Genomic DNA, 5,339 nt, shown 5'->3' on the forward strand with positions numbered 1-5,339 from the left:
TTTTTTTTTTTTTTTACATATTTGCATAGTTTTCAATATATATTGGAAACATTACATATTTCCAATATATACGTTCTTCGATGTTCTTTATTGCCAGTTTTTTTAATGTATGGTGCTTTATTTTGATGTGAGCTCTACAATTGTGTTTTGGAGGATTATATGTCTAATTGTTTTTTAACCTCATTACCATCCCTATGTTTTCATTTCGAATTAAATACTTTTTTATTAAGATGTTAATATTGTTATGCAGCTCAGGAAGCTGGACTTGACAATTGTAACTGCCGCCAATGGCGCCCACTTTGCACTCGGCAACAAGATGTTGGCGGCCTCAAAACAGTCGGAGAATAAATCGTGTCGTTCTTGTAATCCTAGCCCCATTAGTAGCTCCATCTGCAGCCTATCGACCTCTCGCGGGAACAACAGTCGACGCGTCCAAAACTAGTTTTTTCATCAAGAACAAAGAAGGAAGCTTTTTCGCATTATTGTGAGGTATTTCGTACAAGATTTGGCTGCTGAAGGACAAAAAAAAAACAAAAAAAAACGCTTTTTAGCGTTTGAAACGTGTAAGTTTCCATAAAATAACATAAAGCTAACCTAAGATGGACCTACATATATAATAATTCAACGCGTGAAGGGTCAAATTAATAAACGTTCTGCGGACAGGAGGACCTTATTTTATAAGGTTCGTAAGGTGAAAACGAGTCTAGATAACCAGAGATTAGTGCGCAGGGTAATATTCTCAGTCAGGTCTAGGAGGACAGCGAGGGGCATAGTTGGAACACGAGTGTTGCTGCAGCCTATTGCTGGGACTCGCGTTTAATCAGCGAGAACACAAGTGCGGCCGAACACTGAAGCAGCACTCGTGGTCCGCCTCCTGTAGTTAGTGTAAAAAGCTATGGCCGGGTGGCACAAGCCGCCGCCCGATTTAGAAGGGTCAGCCGTATTCATCCATCCACGCTCCGTTTTGAGACTAATTACTACCTCGTTATCTGGTAGGTGTTGTTAGAGGAGAGGTCGCCAACCTTGATTGATGGTCTGCCGGATTACTTCGCGCTGTATTAGCACGGCTCGGAACAATCGAAGCCTGTGCAATACATTTTTGACGTCATCACGGTGAGATCGAACGAAGACGCAGATTGGACACGAGACCTACGTCAGCACTCGTTTAGGCCTCGTGTCCAATCAGCGCGCCGAAGAACGCTCGGCATCCGGCTCGGGACCAATCGCCGAGTTGGCGCCCTCCGAGTGTGATGACGTACCGAGATGGAAAAGGAGGATGTTCCCAGGCTGCTATTGGCGACGTGCGCGACCGAAAGCGTCGCTGTGGTCGGCCTTTTACGATTGGCCGAACGCTGACTATGACGTCAGAAAAGGATTTATCATCGACGGAAATAAAAAGAACTTTAATTTTGACGGTGTTGGCAGTGTTCCATTGAGAGCGCAATGATTTCAAGCTTCCACCATGCTAATAACAAACACCATCGAACTTGTTGTTTGCAAGGTAATGACGTCACAAGGGGGAACCGTAGGAGGACGCCACGAAAACAACTTGCCGCTAATTACTCTACTCTCCGTTTCATTTCAAGGAAAAAAACAACAACAAGTTTTGCGCATTGTTCATACGCCGCGCGAAGTAGTTCTTACAAGATTTGTTTGTCAATGGAAGAAGCCATGCTTTTGGGGTTTGAAACGTCTTGATAAGATAACAGATAACTTCTCTAAAATGCACCTACATATGCGTTACCTCTTCAGATAAAGGGTGACATTTTTCATGCTCCTCGAGGAGTCGGACATTTTACACTAAGCGGGGGGTCACACTGCTTGTCGGACAAAAGACAGTCTGCATAGAAATTCGAACGCGAGTCAGCGCAAGAGCCGTGCTTCGAATGCCGCATTTTTAACCACGAATATTGCGGTGACTCCTGTTTGCAGACTGTGTTTGCGTATGATGTTTGTCCGGTCTGACCCTAGCTCTACGGTTCTTAATGGACAAACGAGTATTTTATTTATTTACTTATTTATTTTTGAGTTGAGGACGCCCACAAAAAGCTAAATCCTTACCAGTGGTACATTATAGGTTGTGTCGTCTGTATTCAGTTGGCGTGTTTGTGGTGACAAGTGAGAGAGTTGAAATTATTCGTTTTTGTCAAGCGTACAGGGTAGTAAACGGGGTGGCGAATAAAAATTATGATGAAGTAAATCGAGGTTTAATTCATAGCTTAAATCGTTATTTAAATCACACTCATTTTGCTATTTTATTCGTTCATAATCCCCAAGATAGTTCTTCTTTAGCAGTTGTTTGTTATTTGATGCTTTCTATACGCACTTGTTTTGTCTTTAGCCGAAATATTTGTCAAGCAAGAAATATTTATCCGAGAACGAACTATCTGAGCGCAGCCAATCAGAGCGTTGAGTGTTTTCTCTACCTTAGATTTCGCTCGTAAGTTTGGAACCGTGAAATTGAGTATAGAAAATAAGGAAAGTAATGTCCAATCACGAGCAAATAAGAACGTGAAAAAAAAGCAAGTAAACCTTTTTTTTTTATTAACCGAAGTACCAAGCTGCATTTGTGATAGTATGGTGGGTTTGCACAAGTGAAATGTTGTCAATTAAGGTGTACTCTAAAAGCTCAAATTCACGGTATTTATTTCTTTCAATTTTTGTTTTGGTCATCGGACTGAATGATCAATTAATCTTCCATGCTGAATAGCACATCTTACGATAAAGAATAACTTTTCTACCAAGCAGAACTTAAATCAAATCAGTCCGATTTAAACCAAATAAGTGTGATTTCAATCAAATACGATCGATAGGTTTGATTTTCTTCTGAAATCATAATTCTTTTTACCATGCCATTAAACAAGAAAAGCTGGTAGCCTCAGTTTACTTTCTTTAACAAAACGTATTCGCTTGTCTTTATACCCCAAAATCTGATACCGGAAACAAATAGACAGAGAAAGCTTGTAAAAGAGGAAATACCAATGTCTATCTCATACCCAGAGGTCAGACGGTCACCATTAATAGGGAGAGGGTGTAGGGGAACTGGGAAAAGAATTAGCAGAAGTCGCTTATATTTCCTCCAGAAAACGTGCCATATGCATTCCGTTTAACTCGTGTAAAATCAGTTTTACACTTGCCGGGTATTTCACCGAACACCGCATGCACGCTCTCTGCAAAACCTAGGTATCGCTATATAGGGAAAGCGATTGGTGTCGCATTAGTCACTGTCAACGGGATAATCTATAATGAGGTACGTGGACTTTACAATAATTGGGTCCTTAATTTGTTTCGTATAATTAAGCTTCTTGGTTAGTAAAAAGTAAACGTGCGCTCGCAATTAGTTAGTTGCGAAGCGTAATGGAGAACCCCTGAATCCGTCCATTTCAGTAAGACTTCGGCAGTGTGGCGGGACGAAAATGTTACCGCTCGCGCTTCAGGCACAAGCCTGACACCCGTACTGTAACAGGGCTTTAGGCGCAAGCTTGATTCCACAGAAGCTAAAATGCAAAAAAAAGGGAACAAAAAAGAGGAAGAAAAAAGTGCGGGAGGGCGGGTTTATTGGTTACGCGTTTGTGGAAAGCGAGAAAATCGAAGCACTACAAACCTTCTTCAAATTGCGGATTTAGTTGTTTTCGATTATGTTCATCACATCTTAAATATCAACTCTGTGTTCTTTCTAATAAAAAAGAAAGTTAATTACGCAAGATTATGTAAGAACCTAATTATCTTAAACTCTATAGTCTACTTGATTAGACCTATGTTATTCCTGTTCAAAACGTCGTTTTTACATGGGAATTTCGGCCGCCATTCGATGAAAAACCAGTTATACAGGGTCTGTCCCAAAAGTTCCCGGAATTTTTTTTTTATAAATCATCTATTCAATATCAGTTTACAATCTTTTCAGAACTTTTCAAAGTAATCTCCCCCTGCTTCGATGCACTGTTGCCAACGCTGAACCCAATCACTGAAGGCGCCCTGGAAGCCGTCAACAGGAACCTCCTTCAGTGAGGTCGTCGCAGCTGCTTTTACCGTCTCCAGCGTCCCATGCCGAGTTCCTTTCAGGGTTCTTTTGATTCTTGGGAATAAAAAGAAGTCCGGTGGTGCCAAATCGGGGCTGTACGGTGGCTGGGGCAGCGTTGGCACACACATTTTGGCCAGCAACTCGGAGACAATGAGCGCGGTGTGGCTTGACGCATTGTCATGGTGCAAGATCCAGTTGTCGCAAATTTCTTTTCGGACTCGTCGAACCCTGTTTCGCAACCGTTTGAGCACTTCACAGTAAAACTCCTTGTTGACTGTTTGTCCCTGTGGCACGAATTCACTCTGAACCACACCTTTTCTGTCAAAAAACACAATGAGCATTGCCTTGATTCGCGATTTGCTCATCCTTGCTTTTTTCGAGCGAGGAGACTCCGTGGTGTGCCACTCGCTGCTCTGACGCTTTGATTCGGGATCGTACTCGAAAATCCACGTCTCATCCCCTGTGATCACTCTGTCCAAAAATTCTGGGTCTGTTTCGAAGCGTTCGTGCAATTCCTGACACTTCAACAAACGCTCTTCCTTCATCTCACTCGTCAGGACCTTTGGCACCATTTTCGCGCAGACTTTCCTCATTTGGAGATCCTCTGTTAAAATGCGATGAACGATTGTTTTGGGTATTCCGCACTCATCTGCGACCATTCGAACGCTTAATCGCCGGTCCTTGTCCAAAACGTGACGCACTTTTTGCACCGAGTCATCCGTTTGTGATATCGACGGCCGTCCCGAGCGGTCGTCGTCGTTGACAGACTCCCGACCTTCCCGGAACCTCTTGTGCCACATGAAAGTTTGGCTCTTTTTCATCGCGTCGTCGCCGTAGGCTTTCCGAAGCATTTCGAGCGTCTCCGCCCCGTTTTTACCTAGTTGCACACAAAACTTGATTGCATAACGTTGCTCCAAAAACTGGTCCATTTTTTTTCTCGACGAGGATGCTGTAGATGCCTCTGCGCGGAGCGTGACCTGCCTCAGCAACTGATAGCAGACAACTGAGACCGGTCTCGTTTCGAAGCTTATATCCCCCACTAACTTCTCCACCTGAAGCCCCACCCCGCCAGGCGGCGTTGCCGACCACAAACAATCATTCCGGGAAGTTTTGGGACAGACCCTGTATATCAACTATACGTAGTTCTTATTATCAATTTATCTGTTTTCAATCGTCGAAGATGGAACGAATATCTGTGTTTAGCGCTCGATTCCACCTCTCGATCGGAGTTGACGGAAAGTTCCATCGTAACGTCCCTGCAACTTTTCGACGTAGATCTGTAGCACGCAGCAACATGATTGCAGGCCAGCAGCGCTAG

This window comes from Ixodes scapularis, unplaced genomic scaffold (genome assembly GCF_016920785.2).
Source record: "Ixodes scapularis isolate PalLabHiFi unplaced genomic scaffold, ASM1692078v2 PGA_scaffold10__122_contigs__length_95168666, whole genome shotgun sequence".
NCBI lineage: Eukaryota > Metazoa > Arthropoda > Arachnida > Ixodida > Ixodidae > Ixodes > Ixodes scapularis.